This window comes from Pleurodeles waltl, chromosome 4_2 (genome assembly GCF_031143425.1).
Source record: "Pleurodeles waltl isolate 20211129_DDA chromosome 4_2, aPleWal1.hap1.20221129, whole genome shotgun sequence".
Lineage (NCBI taxonomy): Eukaryota > Metazoa > Chordata > Amphibia > Caudata > Salamandridae > Pleurodeles > Pleurodeles waltl.
The window spans coordinates 638,289,845-638,313,846 of record NC_090443.1 but is presented as its reverse complement, the minus strand read 5'-3'; the positions used below and the strand labels follow the sequence as shown (position 1 = coordinate 638,313,846).

Sequence of the window (24,002 nt, the reverse complement as noted above, 5' to 3'; positions counted from 1 at the left end):
GACTTCCTCTGAGAGAGGGTGTAACACCCTCTCTCTTTGGAAATAGGTGTGAAGGGCTGGGGAGGAGTAGCCTCCCCGTTGCCTCTGGAAATGCTTTGATGGGCACAGATGGTGCCCATCTCTGCATAAGCCAGTCTACACCAGTTCAGGGATCCCCCAGCCCTGCTCTGGCCGAAATTGGACAAAGGAAAAGGGAGTGACCACTCCCCTGACCTGCACCTCCCAGGGGAGGTGCCCAGAGCTCCTCCAGTGTGTCCCAGACCTCTGCCATCTTGGAAACAGAGGTGTCTGTGGCACACTGGACTGCTCTGAGTGGCCAGTGCCAGCAGGTGACGTCAGGGGCTCCTTCTGATAGGCTCTTACCTCTCTTGGTAGCCAATCCTCCTTCCTAGGTAGCCAAACCTCTTTTTCTGGCTATTTAGGGTCTCTGCTTTGGGGATCTCACCAGATAACGAATGCAAGAGCTCATCAGATTTCCTCTGCATCTCCCTCTTCACCTTCTGCCAAAGGATCGACTGCTGACTGCTCAGGACGCCTGCAAAACCGCAACAAAGTAGCAAGACGACTACTAGCAACCTTGTATTGCTTCATCCTGCCGGCTTTCTAGACTGTTTACAGTTGGTGCATGCTCTGGGGGTAGCCTGCCTCCTCTCTGCACCAGGAGCTCTGAAGAAATCGCCCATGGGTCAATGGAATCTTCCCCCTGCAGCCGCAGGCACCAAAAGACTGCATCACTGGTCCTCTGGGTCCCCTCTCAGCATGACGAGCATGGTCCCTGGAACTCAGCACCTCTGTCCAAGTGACTCCCACAGTCCAGTGGCTCTTCAGTCCAAGTTTGGTGGAGGTAAGTCCTTGCCTCCCCACGCTATACTGCATTGCTGGGTGCGCCATGATTTGCACCTGCTCCGTCTCCTGTGCGCTCTTCCAGGATTTCCATCATGCACAGCCAAGCCTGGGTCCCCAACACTCCTTCCTGCAGGGCACAACCTTATGAGTTGTCCTCCGGCGTCGTGGGACTCCCTTTTGTGACTTCGGGTGGACTCCGGTTCACTTTTCTTCTAAGTGCCTGTTCAGGTACTTCTGCAGGTGCTGCCTGCTTTTGTGAGGACTCCCTACATTGCTGGACGCCCCCTTTGTCTCCTCTTCCAAGTGGCGACATCCTGGTCCCTCCTGGGCCACAACAGCACCTAAAAACCTTTACCGCAACCCTTGCAGCTAGCAAGGCTTGTTTGCAGTATTTCTGTGTGGGAACACATCTGCAAGCTTCATCGCGACTTGGGACATCCATCCTCCAAAGGAGAAGTTCCTAGTCCTCTTCTTTCTTGCAGAACTCCAAGCTTCTTCCAACAGGTGGCAGCTTCCTTGCTCCCTCAGCTGGCATTTCCTGGGCTCCTGCCCACTCTCGACACTGTTGCGACTATTGGACTTGGTCCCCTTGTCTTACAGGTACTCAGGTCCGGAAATCCACTATTGTTGCATTGCTGGTGTTTGTTCTACCTGCAGAATCCCCCTATCACGACTTCTGTGCTCTCTGGGGGTAGTAGGTGCACTTTACACCTACCTTTCAGGGTCTTGGGGTGGGCTATTTTTCTAACCCTCACTGTTTTCTTACAGTCCCAGTGACCCTCTACAAGCTCTCATAGGTTTGGGGTCCATTCGTGGTTCGCATTCCACTTTTGGAGTATATGGTTTGTGTTGCCCCTATACCTATGTGCTCCTATTGCAATCTACTGTAATTTTACACTGATTGCATTACTTTTTTTGCTATTACCTGCATAATTTTGGTTTGTGTACATATATCTTGTTTATATAACTTATCCTCATACTGAGGGTACTCACTGAGATACTTTTGGCATATTGTCATAAAAATAAAGTACCTTTATTTTTAGTACTTCTGTGTATTGTGTTTTCTTATGATATTGTGCATATGAAACCAGTGGTATGGTAGGAGCTTTACATGTCTCCTAGTTCAGCCTAAGTTGCTTTGCCATAGCTACCTTCTATCAGCCTAAGCTGCTAGAAACACCTTGTGTACGCTAATAAGGGATAACTGGACCTGGGACAGGGTGTTAGTACCTCTGGTACCCACTACAAGCCAGGCCAGCCTCCTACAAGAAGGCAATATGTAAAGTATTTGTGCAATAAATCATACAATAACACCATATAACACCACAAAAATAATGCCAACAGGCTGGCGCTAATTTTTTTTAATTATGACCATGGCGGAAACCACTCAGACAAACAGCCACTTTAACACACTGACCGCCATGGCGGTAGCAACAAGCACCACAGCGGTAACTGCCAACAGCCTGGCGGAGGACAATGTTCAGCCCACTGTATTAAGACAAGCAATCCACCACCTTTTCCGGAGCGGTACTAATGACAACAAAAGCATGGCAGAAACTGAACACAGAAGTCAAATGACTCACCTCTGGAGACTAAGGGAACAACCATGATGCCACGGAGCCCGATTTGCACATCTTCCCCATGCTTGCAAACCTGTTCCTGCATTACGAAAATCAACGCCGGCAAAGACGACCAGGGTGAGTACTGCTGCCTAGCACACAAAGGAGGAGGGAGGAAAAAGAGAGTGATACACACAAGCAACATGCAATACTCCCACCCCCAAAACCATGAACACATCCAGATGCAATAACATTACATATCCACCCCGTACCTCTCAGGAATAAAGCAGGGACAAAAGGAATTGATTAAAGTGAGTGTAATAAGAAAAAATAGTATAAATACGTGCTTCAAAATCAAAAAGTATATACATATTTACAAATGGAGGGACACTACCCAGTCCTCAATGTCTGTGGGCCACAGGGCCACTACACATAGGCCAAAGCCCCACCTCACTCCTGCAAAAACACGAAGAGAACACTGCAGGGGCATCAGGTCAAAAATACACAGGCACCTCAGGGGGACAGGGAATGGGGGCACCTCAGCCGGAAGATGGTACAACGTCACTGGCCCTGGAGAGGGCTACATGCCCACTGCTTGGTCCTGGGGAGTGCAAGGCCAAAGACTCTTAAGTGTCTGGTTTGCCCACTGCTTGGTCCTGGGGAGTGCAAGGCCACAATCTCTCTAGTGGGTGGTTTGCTCGCTGCTTGTTCCTGGGGAGTGCAAGGCCACAGTATCTTTAGTGGAGGGCTTCTTCCACTGGTTCTGGAGGGGGCCTTGTGCCCAGTGTGCTTCATCCTGGCAAGGATGGGGTGAGTGGATGGCTTCTCCACTGGTTCTGGAGGGGTCCTTGTGCCCAGTGTGCTTAATCCTGGCAAGGATGGGGTGAGTGGATGGCTTCTTCTACTGGTTCTGGAGGGGGCCTTGTGTCCACTGTGCTTCATCCTGGCAAGCATGGGGTGAGTGGATGGCTTCTCCACTGGTTCTGAAGGGGGCCTTGTGACCAGTGTGCTTCATCCTGGTAAGGATGGGGTGAGTGGATGGCTTCTTCCAGTGGTTCTGGAGGGGGCATTGTGCCTTGTGATGCAGATCTTGGGCAGTGCAAGGTCACAGTCTCTCACTTGGGTGTCACACCTACAGGAGTTGCAGGGTCCAAGACGCACTACAGCCCATGGAGGCAGGACTACTCACTGCCCACCGGCGGTGACGGCTGCTCAGTGGTGGCAGTGGCAGGGCTGGTGTCAGGGCTGGCAGTGGTGGGGGGAGGCTCCAGCTCTTCCCCTGCAGCCTCGGACAGCTGCCCACTGGGGCTGCTGCTGTTGGCAGTGGTGTTGGTGGCGGTGCAGGCAGTGGTGGGGGGCGGCCCCAGCCCTTTCCCTGCAGCCTCATTTGGCTGAACCGCCAAGGTTGGTGGTGGGGGCTCAGAGTCAGTCCCAGCACCAGGCCTCCTGTCCATCCTGCCTGCTGGTGCGAGCCCCTTGCCCTTCCCTTTGGCAGCTGGTGGTGCCTCCTTGCCCTTCCCTTTTGCAGCTCATAGTGCCTCCTTGCCCTTCCCTTTGGCAGCTAGTGCAGGCACACTTTCAGTGCTGATGCCTGGTTCCCTGGAGCCTCTCCCACCTGCAGTAGCTGTCAACACTACTGTGGCTGTGGACTGGGTGGCTGAGGTGCTCTCCTGGGTTCTCACCACCCTGGCCCGACATGAAGGACGGGGCGGAGGGGTAAGGGAGAGGTCAACGGTGGAGAAGAAAAGCTTCTAAGGGACATTGGGGCGGACGAGGGTGAAGGTTTGGGAGTAGAGGAAGAGGAAGTGGTTGTAGGAGGTGTCTGCTGATTTTGGTTCTAGGTGCATGAGCTGGATGCTGTTGTGAGGTGGATGTCTGTTGGATGTCTGAGTGCTTGTATTTGTGTAGTGAGGGCACAGACACAGTGTCAGAGGACACAGGGGACGTGTGCATGGATGTAGGGATGGTGACTGCCAGTGAGGCGTGTGTACGGATAGGTGTGCTGGTGATGATGGTAATGGATGAGGATGTAGTGCATGCAGGTGTGAGTGTAGATGCTACTGGGAGGGAGGTGGAGGACGAGGAGGAGGGGGACACATTGGAGGCAGCGGATGTTGGTATGTCTGCATATGGATGGAGTTTGTGTGAGTGCCTGTGGGATGATGTGTGGTGCTTGCCTGACCCACTCCTGTGTGTTGTCTTGTGTGCATGCTGGTCTGCCTGTGTCCTTGGGATAGGTTGGGGTTGAGGGGAATGGGCCTGGTTAGAGGAAGTTGGAGGCGGGAGGCTAGAAACAGGGACAATGGCTGCCATCAGGGAGGATGCCCTCCAGGAATGCTTTTGTTTGCTGCAAATGGGCTGCCAGGCCCTGGATGGCATTCACTATGTTTGACTGCCCAACAGCGATGGATCGCGGGAGGTCAATAGCCTCCTCACTCAGGACAGCAGGACTAACTGGGACAGGGCCTGAGGTGCCTGGGGCAAAGGAGATGCCCACCCTCCTAGGTGAGTGGGCATTGGAAACATGCTGAGGGGCTGCTGGGAGGGCGGTGCTGGTACAGGTGGTGGCAGCTGTACCTGTAGTTGGGGTGGGCACAGATGTGTCCGCCACCACCAGGGAGCTTCTATCAGAGGAAGTATCATTGTCAGAACTGTCCCCTCCTGTCTCCGCCGTAGTGCTCCCCTCGCCGTCCGTCCCACTGGTGCCCTCACCGTTGGTGGATTCCACTTCCTGGACCCTGTGGGATGCAGCTCCCTCCATTGCCGGTGTCTCTGCTCCTCCGCCAGATGATGCTAATGCACATAAGGACAGGATGACAAACAAAAAGGTGCGGGAAGGGACAAAGGATACACTTGGTCAATGGCGGCAACAACACCACTGTTGGCGTACATGACACACACAGGGCACAGCTCTAGGCACTAGGCAATGCACAACCAGTAGCAATGCTAGTCACCAGGCCATGGACAGGAAAACCTCATGCCAATAGCAGCATACCTGACACCCAGTGGATGCCTATTAGCTTTGTAGGAGGTGGTGTTCATCAGCCCCTGCCCAACATGGGACCTACTCTGCAATGTCCGGCCTGGTTACACTCATGTCCCACCATAGCCCTCCCATCCCCTTACGAACAGACATTGCCCACCATACATGCATCACACTGCCCAGAACCCATTCACCAACCCCCCCACACGAGGCCCTCACACACAGCACCTCATGCATTCATGCCCCATGCATCGTGCTCACAGTGTACTCACCTGTTGGTCTGGAGGCCCATACAGCGTTCGGTACTGGGGTAGGACCACATCCACCAGTCTCTCCAACTCCACAGCAGTGAAGGCAGGGTCCCTTTCCCCAGTGACATGAGCCATATTAGGTTCCAGACACAGGTCACAGCAGCACTTGCAGTGTAGGTCCTTTCCTGTTGAAGGTCACGTAGCAAGTGAGTGAACAGATATAAAATGGCGGTCACGTCTGCGGCGGTGTGTACCGTCACCGCCGTTGTACATCACCGTTGGCCACTGTAACCAATAGGGCCCAATGACAACCAATGAGGAGTTGAACGGCGATACTCAACCGCCTCCCGCAACGGCACACAATGTCAGCGGCATTACCTCATTTCCACATGTCCAACCATACAGGACAGGCATACGCAATTTCAGGGGGGGGCAGGCCATGGCACCTAACTGCATCACAGTACACATAGGCACCATTTGGGCCTATGCAACAGTATACTATTACAGTCACAACATGCAATGCAGTGTAGTGTTTGGAAATGTGGAATACTGACCAGCTGCTCCCCATTTTGCCCCCTAGATTACAACCACTGCGGATGAATAGGAGATGAAACATCCCTCCGTGTTCATACCCCTGGTGGACTTGGCAACAATGTAGGACAGGCACATTATTCTTACTTAGAGACTGGACAGGGACAAAATCACAGAGCTGTGTGCCCAATTGGAGCCTGACCTGGTATCTGCTATCCGGCACCCCACTGGGATTCCCCCCTTTTGTGCAAGCCCTCCCTGTGCTCCATTTCCTGGCAAGTGCCTCCTTTCAAGTGACAGTGGGCTTGGCAGCAGGAATGTCACAGCCAATGTTCTCAATAGTGCTGACTAGAGTGTTGTCCGCCCTGATTAAACACATGTGCAGCTACATCATTTCCCCCCAGGTGGAGGATTTGGCCACAGTGAATGCTGACTTCTATGCAATGGGACAGATCCCCAACATCTTTGGGGCAATCGTTGGAACACATATTGCAATTGTCCCACTGCGGAGAAATTAACAGGTGTTCAGAAATCGAAACAGCTTTCACTCGATGAATATGCAGATGGTGTGTCTGGCGGACCAGTACATCTCCCACGTCAATGCTAAATATCCTGGGTCTGTGCATGATGCCTTTATCCTGAGGAATAGCAGTATCCCATATGTGTTGGCTCAACTCCAGAGGCACCGGGTGTGGCTAATAGGTGAGCCCTGGATCCCCTCCAGTGGAGGTTGGCGTATGGGTATGGTGTTGGCCATAAGGGTTAGCGCGTGTCTAACATATATCCCTCGATATTTGCAGGTGACTCTGGTTACCCCAACCACTCATGGCTACTGACCTCCGTGAGGAATCCCAGGACAAGGGCAAAGGAACGTTACAATGAGGCACATGGGTGAACAAAAAGAAGAAAAGAAAGGACATTCGGCCTCCTGAAGGCCAGGTTTTGTTGCCTCCATCTAACTGGTGGATCCTGTTACTACTCAACCAAGAAGGTCTGCCATATAATCGTGGCATGCTGCATGTTGCACAACCTTGCCTTGAGACGGCAGGTGCCTTTTCTGCAGGGGTATGAGGCTGGATATGGGCGTGTGGCAGCAGGGGACTTTGTAGACAGTGAAGATGAGGAGGCAGAGGATAAGGATGAGGACAACAGATCACCAATTATACAACAGTACTTCCAGTGACACACAGGTAAGACACCGTAACGTCACTATACATTTGACAGTTTTGTGTTTGACATTGTACATGGCAGGCAGATTCTTCCAATTCTATGGCCACTTACTGCACCCTTTGGCATCTATTTTCAGATATCTGTGCCCCACTCTGGCACCTGGTGTGTTGACTGCAGCCTACTACAGCTCACTCCTATGTATTTTTTCCTGTACAGTTGTATTGCAGTGTTTCATGCGTGTTAAACAAATACATAGTTCATTCATTTGACATACTCCCTACTTGTATATTTTTTCAGTGGTGTTTATTTAAGTGCTAAGATGTAGAGGGGGTAGTGGAATGGCTGGATGATGGTGGAGGAAAGTCCAGGATAGAGTCCAGTCTAGTTGTATCACAGGTGCATTGTCCAAGGGGGCTTAGGAAGGGGAGCAATGACAGTTCATGATGGACAGGGTGACAGAGTGGGACACAAGGGTGACAACCAGGAGAGTTCTATTTCCTGGCAGGGGTCTTGGCAATGTTCTCTGGCTTCTTCCTGATCACAGGGACTGTTTGCATGGTGGTTCTCCTTCTGCAGGGGGAGGGGTGCTGGTGGCCTGTTGGCCCTGTGGCGGGACCTCCTGCCACTAGCAGCAGCGGAGGTGGAGGGCTGTTCATCGGTGTGGCTAATGTCACGGGCCCGGTGGTGTGCCACTGCCTCCCTTATGGTGTTGGCCGTGTCTGCCAGCACCACTGCAATGGTGACCAGGGTGGTGTGGATGTCCTTCAGGTCCTCACTGCTCCCCAGGTACTGTCCCTCCTGCAGCCGCTGGGTTTCCTGCAACTTGTCTAGTATGTGGCCCATCGTCTCCTGGGAATGGTGGTATGCTCCCAGGATGTTGGTGAGTGCCTCCTGGAGAGTTGGTTCCTTGGGCCTGTCCTCCCCCATCACACAGCAGTCCTCCCAGCTTCCCTATTGTCCTGTGCCTCTGTCCCCTGAACCGTGTGCCCACTGACCCCAGGTCCCTGATCATCCTGTGTTTGTGGGGTGTCCTGGGTTCCCTGTAGTGATGGACACACTGCTGATTGACGTGTCCTGGGGACAGAGGTATGGGCCCGCTGAGTGGGTGCTGTGCTTGTGTTTCCTGAGAAAGGAGGCTCTGTATTGGTGTGGGACTGTGCCTGGGTAACCGACTGTCCTGAGATCCCTGATAGGCCAGGTTGGTCATCCAGATCCAGGTGTCCAGAGCTGATGTCATCACTGTGGGACTCTTCTGTGAGGGGACTGGATGTTGCTGGCACCTCCTCTCCGGTGACGTTGTGTGGGGGACTTGTGGGGATGTAAATGCAGTGTTATTGTTTCTGCGTGTGACATCTTGTGCATGGGTGTGTTGCCTTCTATGGTTGTGATTGCCCTGTCATCTTTGCCTTGTGTGAGTAGTGATTTTGTAGGCTAGGCGATTCTCTCTAGTGTGCAAGCTTTAGTGATGTGTGTTCATGCAGGTCTGTGATGGGGTCCATGCATTGGTGTCACGTGCAGGGCTTGGTATTGGAGTGGGTGGGTTGTGATGGTGGGGTGTATGTGAGATGGTGGAGTGATGGGGGTGAGGGTAGGGGTGGTGGTGTGTGATGGCATGCAGGTAGGGGGGTGAAAGTAGTAAATAGTTGACTTACCAGAGTCCAGTCCTCCTGCTACTCCTGCCAGGCCCTCAGGATGCATGATTGCCAGGACTTGCTCCTCCCATGTTGTTAGTTGTGGGGGAGGAGGTGGGGGTCCACCGCCAGTCCTCTGTACTGCTATCTGGTGTCTTGCTACCACGGAACACACGTTCCACCTCTTCCTGATGTCATCCCTTGTTCTGGGGTGCTGTCCCACGGCATTGACCCTGTCCACGATTCTCCGCCATAGCTCCATCTTCCTAGCAATGGATGTCTGCTGCACCTGAGATCGGAATAGCTGTGGCTCTACCCGGATGATTTCCTCCACCATGACCCTTAGCTCCTCCTCAGGGAATCTGGGGTGTCTTTATGGTGCCATGGGTGTAGTGTGTGTGATGTGTGTGAGGGTGTGTGGGGTGATGTGTTGGGGTGTGTGCTGTAAGGTGCGTGGATGGTACATGGGTGATGGTGTTCTGTGGCTCTGGTTCTGTGGGTGATCTTGGTGTCTCTCTCTCCCTGTTGTCAATTTTCTTTTAGTCGTAAAGGGTTGTGGGTCCTGTGTGTGTGTTTGTTTTATATTGGTATGGGTGTGTGGGTGTGGTGTGTGTATCTATGTAAGGTGTGTCTATTTTGAATTGTTCAATGTGGTGCTGTTTTGTATGTATGTGCGTATTTTGAGCGCTGCGGTATGTACCGCCAATGGTTTACCGCAGTTGAATGTCCACTGCGGTGATTCGTGGATCATAATGCTGTGGGTGTAGTTCTGTTGCCATAATGGTGTGGGATAGGATACTGCCAGTTTATCACTGAGCTTTGGGCTGGTGGACTTGTGTGTGTGGCTGTATAGTGACAGATTGCTATGTGTATGTCATAATATGGGTAGCGGTAAACCGCCGCACCAGCGGTATGTTGGCGGCAGTCAGCATGGCGGTAAGAGGGACTTACCGTCAATGTCATAATGAGGGTCGAAGTGACTTAAGTCTTTTAAAAGCAATCAAAGGCTCTTTCAAGCACAAAGTATGTAGTTCTCGTGAAAAATCTCTGCAAAGAACCCCCGAGGAGGAGAAGCATGGAAACAGAGGGGTGTGCAGCAATTTCTCAGGCCACACACAGGCGATGTGTTGTTTTGTTTTCACACAGGGATGGCTGCGGCGCGATTTCCGGTGCTCGTCGTGGATCCTCTTCGGGTTGCGGGTTTTTCAGACACCCCTGGGATGATGTGTTGATTTCCTGCACTGGCAGGACGAAGTCACAGGAGCTTATTAGTGGAGAGACGCAGGGAAGACATAAAATCAACAAAATTATCTAACAGTTTCTGAAGCCCCCACCAGTTTGTGCCCTAAGTACACAGTCATCAGCATACATAATGACAGGTTAATGTTGTGTCTATCCTTGGGCGATCGCCTCAGCGTTAATGAAAGAATCTTTGAGTCCGTTAATGTAAACGCTAAAAAGAAAGGGTGCCAAAACACACCCTTGCCTAACCCCCGTCCCAATCCTAATGTAAGGAGTGAATTCTCCATTGAGCCCATACCTGATCCTGCCTTCTGCATCAGCATGCAATTGCCCCATAAGATTAACAATTTTGTGATTGCCCCCCTCTTATCAGCATCTCCCACAGCTTGCCCCTGATGACATTATCAAAAGCCTCACTGAGGTCCGTGAATGCCAAAAAAAGACATCCCAGCCTGATGCTCACATACTCGTCCATCAAGAAGTGCAGATTCGGACATTGATCTGAAGTTCTCAAACCCCATCTGAATCCTTATCGAGAAGGTGGCAAAATGCTATTGTCTATTGCCCACCTTCCAATTGATATAAAAGAACTCTGGCAAGAACTTCAGCTGTAGCATCGATCAGCGACAATAGCAGTGAGGATCATTTTGGTCGCCTTTTTTAAATTTCGGACAAAAGTCTTCTTAGACCAGGCAGAAGGTAGGGCAGTGCTTATTGCACTCCTTATAACATTTACTAAAATAGGAGTCCACAATGCCAAGTTTCCCTTGAAAAGATCAACAGGGACCCTATCTGAACCTGGGGCTTTGTTTTCAGGGCACCTGTTGATGGCTGAAAATACATCCCCAAGATTAATGTCAAACTCCTCATTGTCTGCCAAACCACATACATCAATACCAGCAATGCATCCCGAATATTTCAACTTATTACAATCATATACCATTGTAAAGTGGTCTACCCAGGCATACTCAGGAATAAAAACCTCTGTCCCACTATTGGAGTTAGAGGAAAAAAATGGGTATTGACCACTTTTAAAAACTAGGATGAATAATTTGTCATAGAGGAGTGAACCATCTGCTCCCATGCCTCACCTCTAATGTGCTTTTCCTCATCCTAACAGCTTCTTTATAGAGTAACCTACATTTGCTTATGTGCGCTTGGATCCTAGGGTTGTTTTCAAAGCCACCATAAGATGACTATCAGCATGTGAGCAGGCCTTATCAAACCACTTAATAAGCCTCTGTGAGTGGCATCTAGTGGATGTTATTAAGTCTTCACTGACCAACACACAGATATCCACAAAGGCACATAGCACTGACCCTGGATTGGGGTTACTATTTAGGCAGAGATCAAACTTGACCCTATTATTCCCCACCAGTTGTACCAAAAGATCCTCAGAATCAATATCCCGACATTTTCTTTACACACTCTTATTTCACACGTAAGCAATGGGGCACTCCATCCTTTCCCCACAGGTGCTCACAATGCCGGCGTTGAGGTTGAGCACCAATGTATTGTTGTCACTCAAGGTACTATCAAGAACCTGGAAATCAACAATTTTACTGGCCCATACCTTAGACAAAGTCAATTAATGAACCTCTGCCCCTCCATGTATATATTACATTGTGAACGAATGTCTTATTGTTAAATCAATGCCCAAAGTTGGATCGTATACCCTCAGCAGTCTTTTTAACTTGTCTCCACATGTGTTATGCACAAAGTGTGATAAGTTAGAAGCGTCACTATCGGCTACCCCACACAACAAATCATTCCCAATAGCACATAAATTAAGGTTAAAATCACCCCCACTCACACACAACTATAGGTTAGCCCTTCAAAGCTACTACCATCTCTTATAAACTGTGTACAATAGAATCCACAATTTGTACATTGCTTCTAACAAAGTTGTTATGATATAGATTTATAAGTATAACTAAGGGGCACCCAGTCATAGACAGTGCTATCAGTTGAAAGACGGGAGATTCAACCTGAACCTTAACCATTTTTAACAACAAAGAGGTGCTAATAAGTTTTAAAAGTCCTCCACTACAATGCTCTGAAAGAGTTGAAGTAGGAAAAGATGAAATGGACAAAAAGCCATTAATATGTACATTCAATTTTGCCCAAGTTTACTGCAAACAAACTATCTGCTGCTTGGATATCAAAGATACCCAATTACTATCTGTCTATTTATCTCTAATACCTGCAGTGTTCCAAAAGAGTAAATTCAAATCAGATATAAGGCCCCTATTGTCATATGAAACAGAGATTCGACTTACTGCCCTAGGAGAGTGATGTTTTCAACTTGCCCTCCTGGCAAGGGGTCAGTCACATGTTCCCTATCCGCCTCCTTGCCTATCAACAGAACACTAGAATGACTACTAGAAGTGAGTTCAGCTATGGAGGTATCTAACCAATTCTTGCAGCCATCTCTATCTCTGATTCCATTACTTAGAGGAACAATCCCATCCCCCCTAGAAGTCGATCATTCTCCTCCAGTGGGCAAAAAGATTGTAACTTGACCCAGCAAAATTATTGGCTCTGGTTACATAATCCCTGTCACTCAGTCTCAGCTGATAGAAATACCCCAAATGTACTGCTTGGATACTTTATGAGGACTCCTGCTGATTACCAAGCCTATCTAAAACAAATCCTGCCAAACTTGGATCTCAAAAACTGACTACCACACTGTCACCGGACACCCTCTTCCGGGCATAACCCAGCCAGTGAACAATCCTCACACTGTTTATACCCCTACAAAGTACATCACTGGTAACACCCACAAGTGATTTGTCAAACCAATGTAACACCTTGTTTTTTAGTTGAGAGTCCTGTTCCTTACAAGATGGATCAAGAGTCTGGACATTTTTTAGAACAACTACATAGGGGGTGCATCCAAGTGGAAGCTGTAGCACCTGCAAATTTCTGTTCTCAACTTTATTACCTGGCGCAGTCTTAGGAGCACTGGATGAAGTGACCCTCACTTCAGACCCAACATCTCCCACTTAAACCCCATCTTGACCAGTATAGCTCCTAGGTGAATGTTGGGCAATTGTAGCCTGATTCACCTTATGAACTTGATCGTTCACTTTATTTATGGGAATAGCTTCTAATCTTGGCACAATAGATAGTCCATTTTCTAGAACTCCAGACTGTCTGTCCTTCTGTCCCAAAGATTCAGAAGCCATAAATTTAACATATGTGAGAAGATCTTTCACGCTCCTATCACTGGTATGGAGAGCTATGACCAAAAGGCTCAATGCCTCAAGGCCCCCAACTTCCCTGTGTTAGATCTCCTGTTAGTCCAGTTAGTTAGGACTTATTTCAGACTGGTTTAGAAGTACGCACCTGGCATGGGCCAGCTTTCTTTCTCTCACTAGGAGGGAAAGCACTGTCATCTGGCTGCAGGTTTTTATCAGCATGGGGAAAGAGTTGTGCATCCAGTGGCGCAACCATAATCCCCAAGTCCCCTTCAGTAATGCAACAGTTTGAAGAAAGCGCAGTGCTACATCTAGGCTCGCTCGCAAGACCCCCTAGGGCAATGCCATCTGATTCCACTGCTGTGGCAATATGATGGTTCCTTAGAGGAAGAGGGGGGAATTGACTTTCTAGCAACACACAATCTCTCTTCCATGGATCCAATCTCCTTGTTAAGTGCTGTCATTGCAGTAGTTAAACAAGATGGAATAGAAATCGATGCCCCTTTTCCTTTGAGCTTGTGGCAACATCACTTGCCTCTCTCTGACCTGTATCTTGTAGTGAGACTTTTACTCAGCATCACTCTTCCTCCTGTCTACAATAGATGTCAATCCCCTGAGCCAAAAAGGGTGGCGGTCCCGCTCTTGGCCTGGTCTTTATCCAGATACGTGCCCAGATACTTCCAGCGCACATGCCATGGTACTGGGGACCCAGGCTGGTTTTCAACACGCCTCCAGGTGCAGTAATGATGTCGGCCTGCCATCCTGCTGCAGTTCCAGTTGGGCAGTTTAATCTACTGTACGTTGTTTCCCCCAAATATGGAACACTTCATGAATTTGCGTATCATATTTGCTCGGGGGTGGCATGCTAATCTTCTCTGTATTGTTCCAATTTTAGTATAGATGCCCCCAAAGTGAGGCAGTCAAAACTGAAGATCTCGAGGCACGCTCACACAAAAATAAATTTGCATCATAGGTATTGCTGAATCCACAAATATGGGGCGCCAAGACATGCCCCGACCTCTTTGACTATGTTAGGTTTACATCTACCTTCGTAGTGGAACATGTATACAGGTCATTGGACCAAAAGCCACCAGCTGGAGCCCCCACACCATATCATCTCACACCTCCCTAATGACAAGGATAGAGACACTGTGCTCAGGCTTGCCCATGAACATGGCCCTTTGCACTACCAAATGCTGCACCATTTCCTTATTCCCTTACTTCTACAGTCCAAGAGGCACAATGTAAACACTCAGATGTCAAGAACACACTATGCACACTGGGCCTCAAATACGCCATGAGGTACCCTGCATGGTTGTGAATTGAGGTCAATGAGATACACCGTTTTTTTGACACCCCAGCGGAAGTCGCAGAATTTAGCAAACAACACACTATGAACACTACCACATCTAGAAGGAAAACTCAGAACGCTCTCCATCATCTGATATGGCCACCGTATCTCTTGCACAACCACTCCTTAGTTGATGGATGCCTCTACTGCTGCCTACGCTACCCTCCTTTGGACTCACTGTGGACAGCCAAGGCCCCGGTGACATTCCTGTACCCAAACTCTTCTTAATTGGGCCCCTATGCATTTTAATTGTTTCCTTCACTGAACTGTGACCTGTGAAAATATTGTCCTTCCTAAGGTATCATACATCACATGGGCCATGCCAACTGAAGCGTTGCATCTCCCCCATGTGTATACCTCACTGTTGTTTGAAAGGTTGTTTGTATTTGTTATAATTGTTCTTGGGATTCACTGGATGTGTTACCTCCTTGTGTGGGTGGGGGAAGGGATCATTGAGTTTATAAATGTTGTGTTGTTTTCTTTATGTTGTCCATCTGATACATACTGAGTTTCTCATGGATATCACATGACCATTCCCACACTAACATTCCGAATTGCATCACGTGACGGCTGGGAGAGAATGGCAGCACTCGCCCGGCTCACTTGGAATATACGCAGCCTGAACAATCCATGTAAAGGAAAACAAGTGCTTCCTACCTCTCCAGATACGGGGTCAAAATTGCTATCCTTCAAGAGACCCACTTCTCATCTCGGGACTCCCATACATTTGGGTTTTCTTGGGACACACCACTATCTTTCTTATAACAGCTCCAGGGGAGTATGCATCCTCATACACAAATGTACACCTTTCTCACAACCAGGTTCTATGTTCCCAAAGGCCGGTACATCATATAAACCGGTATTGTAGCTGAGAAGTGAGCCCTACAGATAAACGTTTGTGCCCTTAACCTAGACACCCCTGAATTTTAACAAGAAATCTATGCACATATGGGCCGTTTGGAGGCTGATCCTATCCACATAGGTGGTGACTTCATCATAGTTCAAAATTATTTAGTGGATTCCACTAGCACACAAGCAAATAGCAAACTGCATCCTCCGGGGTTCTTTTGTGAACTCACTGACATCTATGCTCTCAATGACATGGTGAATATACCATCCCTCTATGTTCAACTATACCTTTTACTTCGTCCCCCATGATGTGTGGGTGAGACTCAACTACAGGATCCTGTCAGCAAATAACTTACAGTGAACAACTGATGTGAGACACCTAGTGCGTACCCTGTCGGATCACTGTCCGGTCTGTTTAGTGATACAAATACCATATGGTGGCGATCTAGAGCACAGCTGGTGCTTCCCAAAGGAGGCCCTACATGATACAGTCTTATGTTCCAAATTATGCGATACAATCATTGAGCATTTTACCCTCAATACCTGGTCGCTCTTTCCATAGGCCGCCCTGTGGGAAGCCGACAAAGCCTATGTGCAAACATGCTGGCATACTGCAAGGCATATGTTCCTACCTAGCGCATGTTGAGATTGAGCTGCACGGAATCTATTGTGGAGACTCTCGTCCCCACAGTCATCCTCAATTGCACCAACACTTGCTATTAATGTCACAGTTCCTGGACCTAGTCGACTGGGAAAAAGCATACCTTGGAAAACACCTTACTGTTAGATGCTACGGGGAAGGGGAATGACCTGGTTATACTTTGGCACTGCTACTTCGTCCAAACCATCTTAGAGGATACATCACTACATTATGCTCCTCCACAGCCAAGATAGTTTTAGATAATGCAAGCATAATTGTAAAACTTTTACGCTAATCCAAACAGGTATACTCCTACTGCACATTAGGTGACTCGGCTAAGATTGGGCATCACCTCAAGGAGATCGCAATCGTGTGGATCACTGAACTTCAATAGCACTCCTTAAGCAAATCTATTGACTGTGAAAAAATCATTCAAGCTAATGATGCCCTAGATGTGTCTAAAACCCCTGGTTTGGCTGCCACCACGGGCAACTTCTATAAAGCATATTAACACTTACTAGTGCCACACCTTCTTCACATGTATGCTGAATCTCTGGAAAAAGGCACCCAATTGCATATGTTGTGAGAGGCCATCCTCACACTCCTACTGAAACCTGGAAAGACCACCAGCTATGCATTTCCTACCACCTCCTCTTCCTTTTCAATTTGGATAATAAAATGTTAGCTAAGGTCATTGCTACTAGACTGTCCCTCCTAATGGAACAAATTATTTTTCCCATTCAGATGGGCTTTGTCCCCCACAAAGCCACCTCATTAAATCTGCACACAATATTTGCTGTACTAAATAGGATCTCTCCTGAGACCCCACCACAGCCCTATTGGATGCCAAAAGGGCATTCCTTAGGGCAAAATTGATCAAACTAGGCCTCCCCCCTGGATTCATCTTATTGACCATGCTCTTGTACTTCAACCCTGTGACCCGACTGCGAGTTAATGGCTCACTCATGGGTCCCTTTCACTGTGGCTAGAGGGACAAGACAAAGTTGCCTTCTATCTCCAATCCTCTTCATTATTGTGATGAACCCCTTAGTTTGCCACCTTCAAGATAAACACATGCATTGTGGCCTTAAAATTTACAGACACCCCCCTTTTACTATCTATGTTTGCAGATGACACACTACTTTTCATCTGCCACCCCTTAGACAATCTTACACCTCTAATCTGCAAACTTTAATGATTTGGGGGCCTCTCCAGTCTAATATAAACTTGGCTAAATTTGACTTTTTCCCACTTACCGACAACACACAGCTTGTTGCCATAAAATATCTCCTAACCTGGAACTCTGACTCAACTAAGTACTTGGGCATACACCTACAAAGGGAGAAAAAACAGATCCTGACTCAAACATGGCCCCACCATTGATAAACTATATACGCAATGGTTATGGTGGTAATGGTGGTGATTAAATGGTCATCCTCCCTTGTTTCTTATACCTCTTTCTAAAAATTCCCATACTGTTAGCACAACAATTCTTCATGACCCTGTGCAGCCAAGTATTATAACACTAGCCATCCAAGCACATGGTGTGTGCTGGTCTTTTCTCTTACTGACAGCCTGCGCATGGTGTTTACTGGACATTTCTCTTACTGACAGCCTGTGCATGGTGAGCGCCACACTTTATAACCCAGCTTGGGAAGTGCACTCCATTGCTCTTTCCCCTGTGGTCTGGTGTGACCCTTGTGACTGGGGCCGCATGTGTCAAGCCGGACAAAGCTCTTGCTGTGTGGACCATCACAGGGTACCGATCAGACGAGGGAGAGCTGCTCCAATCACTGATAGACAAGGGACCCCCAAGCCTATTTCAGAGCCTGTTTGTGGCTGTAGGACCTTCCCTAGCTGCGCTGGTAAGGCATGCGGGGACAGTTTTCTCCTGTAGAATGGCCACAAGATTACCATCTAACGTCTAAAAGGTGCACAGGGTCTCATGCAGCTTATTACCATAAGTTGTGTTTCCTGAGAAACTTTTCCTGGGTGAGAAACTACAGTGTACAGCCTAACAGGGGTGCAGGTACACTACACCCTAAGATGATCTGGATTGTGATGGTGATGTATGGTGCCCCATGTATTCTACCCCTAAACCAGGTGACATTACTTGTACTAATGGGAGAGGATGTCGCATAGCGGTCAGAACACCGCCTCAGGAGCCGGAGATTTGGGTTGCTATCCTCGGTGTCAGCGCAACATCCTGTGATTCTGGGCAAATCACTTAGGGGGTCATTACAACATTGGCGGTAAAAGCCGCTTACCGCCGTGCAGAAGACCGCTAATACACCGCGGTGGCGGCGGGAGACCGCCACAGCTATTATGACACACATCACGGAATCTGCCGAAATTCAGACACCCACACAATCCCGCCACACGAAAGGTCAGCGTTAAACATGCGGAAACAAATCCTCCACCTCCACGCCAACAGAAACACGCCCATGCTATTACGACCCACGAATCTTTCAACCGCAGTATTCCATTGGCGGTACACACCGCCACCCTCAAAATACACACACAGCTCCAAAACACCGCCACATTGGACAATTACAAATACACACACCTGATACACATACACACACCACTCCCACACACCCAATACAATATAAAACACACACCCACATCACCCACAAACCCATACGACCACAATTTCTGAGAGAAGACCAGAGAGAGACACCACAGAATAGAGAATAGCATCACACAGAGGCACACTACACCATCACCCACACAACATCCACGCACAAAACACCACATACCACTACACTCACCACACTCATCAACACATACACCACCCCACACCTCACACACAACACCCCATGTCACGCCAAAGACACCCCTGCTTCTCCAAAGAGGAGCTCAGGGTCATGGTCGAGGAAATCATCAGGGTAGAGCCACAGCTATTTGGCTCACAGGTACAGTACACATCAATGGAAGATGGAGCTATGGCAAAGAACAGTCGACAGGGTCAACGCTGTGGGATAGCACCCAAGAAATAGGGAGGACATCAGGAAGAGGTGGAACGACCTACGGGGGATGGTGCGTTCCACGGTATCCAGGCACAACATCGCGGTGCAGCGGACTGGCGGCAGACCCCCACCTCCTTCCCCACAACTAACAACATGGGAGGAGCAAGTCTTGTCCATCTTGCATCCTGAGGGCCTTGCAGGAGTCGTTGGAGGAACGGACACTGGTAAGTCAAATTTCAACTATCATATCCCCCACCCTACCTGCATGCTATCACACACCCCCACCCCCACACCCTCCCCTATCACTCCAAATCCTCACCTATCTACCCATGACACCAACCACCCATCCCAACCCCAAAACCTGCATGACCTAACTAAGCATGGATACCCATCACTGAAGCATGCCCACTGCACAGACCCACAACACCCCCCAACCATCACCACACAAGCTCCCACACAGGAATGCTTGCACTGGGGTACACGCACACCCAAACATTGCACACCATGAAACACACACATGCAATAATCATGTACTTATACCCCCGCAGGAACCCGAAGGAACGTCACCACACCAGAGGGTCCAGACAACACCACTCCACCCCCAGAAGAGGCCCACAGTGACGACAGCAGCTCTGCCCTACTGGATCCTGATGACCAGCCCGGACCATCGTGGGCCTCAGGACAGTCAGTTCCCCTTGCCCAGCCACAGCCCAACACCGAGCTGCCACCCTCTGGGAACACCAGCACAGCACCCACCCAGTGGGCCCATACCTCCCTACCCAGGACAGGTCAGTCAGCGGTGTGTCCACCACTACAGGGCACCCAGGCTAACCCAACACCCCATCAACAACAGGGACCTGGGGGCAGTGATAGTGGGCACACGGTCCAGGTGACGGAGGCACAGGAACACAGGGGAACTGGGAGGGCTGCTGTGCGACAGAGGGAGGACAGGCCAAGGGAACCTACTCTCAACGAGGCCCTCTCCTCCATCATGGGAGCATACCACCACTCCCAGGAGACGATGGCCACGGTCCTGGACAAGTTGCAGGAGACCCTGCGTCTGCAGGAGGAGCAGTATTTGGGGTTCAGGGAGGAGCTCAGGACCATCGGCTCTGCCCTGGGCACCATCGTAGGGGTGCTGACGGACATTGACCTTGAGGGACACCGTGGCACTCCAAGGGGCCCCTGACACTAGCATGGACGACGAACTGCCCACCACCTCCGCCGGCGCTAGTGGACAGGACGCCCCGCCACAGGACCAACACACCAGCACCCCACCCCCTGCAGATGGAGAACCACCACGAAAGCGGTCCCTGAGATCCAGGAACAGGACAGAGCAAGATGGCAAGACCCCCACCAGGAAATAAGACCACCCTGATTGTCCCCCCACTGTCCCACTTTGTTACCCTGTCCACATTGGAACTGGCCCAGCTCCACTTTCAATGGCCAGATGTGCAATGTACCTGTGAGTCTAATAGACTGGACTCTGCCATGGACATTCTTCCATCATGACCTATCCCCATTTCACAACCCCCCTAAATTTTTATGCACTTCAATAAACACCCTTGAAACCTCAATAAGATTGGAGTCAGTCAATGATTGTGAACTTTGTATTGTCAATTACAGTGTTAAAAAAGGTTACCCATTGGAAGGCCAACATACCAATGTCACACATCACAAGCCTTTCAAGGGTGCAAGCTGTTGACACGTAGGTTACCACATTACTGAAACTGAAATTGAAGGGGACAACTCAGTTAACAAATAGGGAGTGAAATGTAGGTACAGGATAGAGGTAGATGTGTGAAATTTAATATTATGTGATACATGAAATTGTACTCACCTGTGTCTCACTGAAAATATTGCTGTATGACTGACTCCCTGTTGTCGTTTTCTTCTTCATCAGCTTCATCCTCATCACTGTCCACAGGCTCCACAGGCTCCACAGCTGCTACAACACCGTCATCTGGATCATCCTCCTGCAGAAAAGGCACCTGGAGTCGCAATGCCAAGTTATGGAGCATGGAGCAGGCGATGATGATGTCGCACACCTTCTTCGGTGAGTAGAATAGGGACCCACCTGCCATATGGAGGCACCTGAACCTGGCCTTAAGGAGGCCGAAGGTCCGCTCGATCACCCTCCTAGTCCGCCCATGGGCCTCATTGTACCGTTCCTCTGCCCTGGGATTCCTCACTGGGGTCAGTAGCCAGGACAGGTTGGGGTAACCAGAGTCTCCCAATAGCCATACACGGTGCCTCTGGAGTTCACCCATCATATCAGGGATGCTGCTATTCCACAGGATGTAGGCGTCATGCACTGAGCCAGGGAACATAGCATTAACCTGGGAGATGTACTGGTCTGCCAAACAGACCATCTGGACATTCATCGAATGATAATTCTTCCTGTTCCTGTACACCTGTTCATTCCTGCGGGGGGACCAGAGCTACATGGGTCCCATCAATGGCACCTATGACGTTGGGGATATGTCCAAGGGCATAGAAGTCACCTTTAACTGTAGGCAAATCCTCCACCTGAGGGAAAACGATGTATCTCCTTACGTGTTTCAGCAGGGCAGACAACACTCTGGACAAGACGTTGGAAAACATAGGCTGGGACATCCCTGATGCCATGGCCACCTTTGTCTGAAATGACCCACTTGCAAGGAAATGGAGTACTGACAGCACCTGCACTAGAGTGGGGATTCCAGTCGGATGGCGGATTGGTGACATCAGGTCTGGCTCCAACTGGGTACATAGTTCCTGGATAGTGGCACGGTCAAACCGGTAGGTCACGATGACATGTCGCTCTTCCATTGTCAACAGGTCCACCAGCGGTCGGTACACCGGAGGATTCCGCCATCTTCCAATATGTCCCAACTGATGGTGCCTAAGAAGGACAACAGCGAAGAAACTGTCAGCATTCCTCCAGGTATGTACCCACAGTTACACACAAGACTACAACAGACAATTAACCCATCCGGGAAAGGTTTTGACTGTAGGCCTCGGTATGTGTGACGCAGTAGTAATTGAAGGCATGTGGGCCCCTGAAATGTGGCTGCCTGACCTCTAAACTGGGACAATGGAATTGTGGGGTAACTGCGCTGGCGTTGGACACCGTTGCGGTAGGTGGTAGTAGAGCGCGGCGCAATGCTGCATTGGTTAACAGTGGACCCTATGGGTCCCAAGAGCCAATGAACAGGTGCGCTGGCGGTGATGATGCGCACCGCCGCGGACTTTACCGCCGCGGACGTCACCACCATTTTCTATCTCTTCAATCACTAGATACCTGACCTTCGACAGGAGAGGACCTACACTGCTAGTGCTGCTGTGACATCGTTCTGGAAGCAATGATGGCTGCTGCGTCTGGAGAAAGGGCCCCTGCCTTCACTGCACAGGAGTTGGAGAAACTTGTGGATGGGGTCCTCCCCCAGTACATGCTACTCTACGGTCCTCCAGACCAACAGGTTAGTACACAGGGAGCACGTTGGATGGGCTAGGCCTGGGTGGAGAGGGCTGGGTGGATGAGGGAAGGGGGCAGAGTACATAGAACAGTCATGCATGGGGATGAATGGGCCACAGGGATAGATTTGGGAGTGGGCCAATTACAACGATGGTGCAGTAGGTAATGACTGTTCCTCTTTCCTTGTGCGTGTCATGTAGGTCAGCACCCACCAGAAGAGGGACATTTGCCGTGCCATCGCCAAGGAAGTCCGGACCCTGGGGGCCCACCAGAGACGGGGCACCCACTGCCGTAAGAGATGGGAGGACATTCGCCGCTGCAGCAAGAAGACGGCGGAGGCTCAGCTGGGGATGGCCTCCCAACGTGGGAGGGGTGCCCGTCGCACCATGACCCCCCTTATGTTCAGGATCCTGGCAAGGGCCTACCCGAAGTTGGATGGGCGCTTAAGGACAACACAGCAGACACAAGGGGGTGAGTACAACCTATGGACTTTGCGTGCAGTGGAGCTGTCTGGGTGGGGGTGGTGGGCTGTGGGTGTCCCTAGGCCAGGGCGAGTTAGGTAGGCAAGGCCCCTACGTTATGTAGGCCATGTGGCACTCTACACCAGCTCTAAAATAAGCCAAATTGATGTATAGTTGCCCCTTTGCCATCCATGTGGGCAGATTTCTACCATTGCCATGTAGGCCTTATCCCAGAAATTGCATGTGCAGAGGGCAGGAGCACGGCGTAATGCAGGGGGCTGCTGCGTTTGTCTTGTCCGCCAACGGTAGTGGTATGCCATGCACTAAAACTGTCTTTCTTCTGTCTCCCCCCTTTTCCTGCTCTCCCTGTCCTTCTGTACATCAGCATCAATAGGCGGAGGTACAGTGGCACCGGAGCACGAGGGAGCTGCATCCCACATGGCCATGGAGTGCCACACCACAGACTCGGAATTCACCAGTGGGACGGAGGGCAAGGGGAGTTTCACGTCGGCCACAGGATCACCAAACAGCGACACGGACTCGTCCGCCGATGGGAGCTCCCCTGTGGTGGCGGCACCATCTGTGCGCCCCACTTCTACAGGTACAGCCTGCCACCTCCCCTATCAGCACCGCCCTCCCAGCAGCCCCTCAGCGTTCGCCCCGTGCCCGCTCACCCAGGAGGGTGGGTATCACCTTCGCCCCAGGCACCTCAGGCCCTGTCCCTGCCACCCCTGCTGCCCTCAGTGAGGAGGCCTTTGACCTCCTCAGGACACTCACTGTTGGGCAGTCTACCATTGTGAATGCCATCCAGGGTGTAGAACGAGAGTTGCAACACGGTAATGCATTCCTGGAAGGCATTCAT

General features: G+C 50.1%; 1 non-coding gene across 1 annotated transcript; it reads right to left on the bottom strand.

Moving 5' to 3' along the window:
- Positions 1 to 14,223: 14,223 nt before the first annotated feature.
- LOC138294301 (U6 spliceosomal RNA) lies at positions 14,224 to 14,333 on the bottom strand. The gene has a single exon (XR_011203339.1). It is a non-coding gene; the product is annotated as a U6 spliceosomal RNA (small nuclear RNA).
- Between the last annotated feature and the right edge of the window lie 9,669 nt (positions 14,334 to 24,002).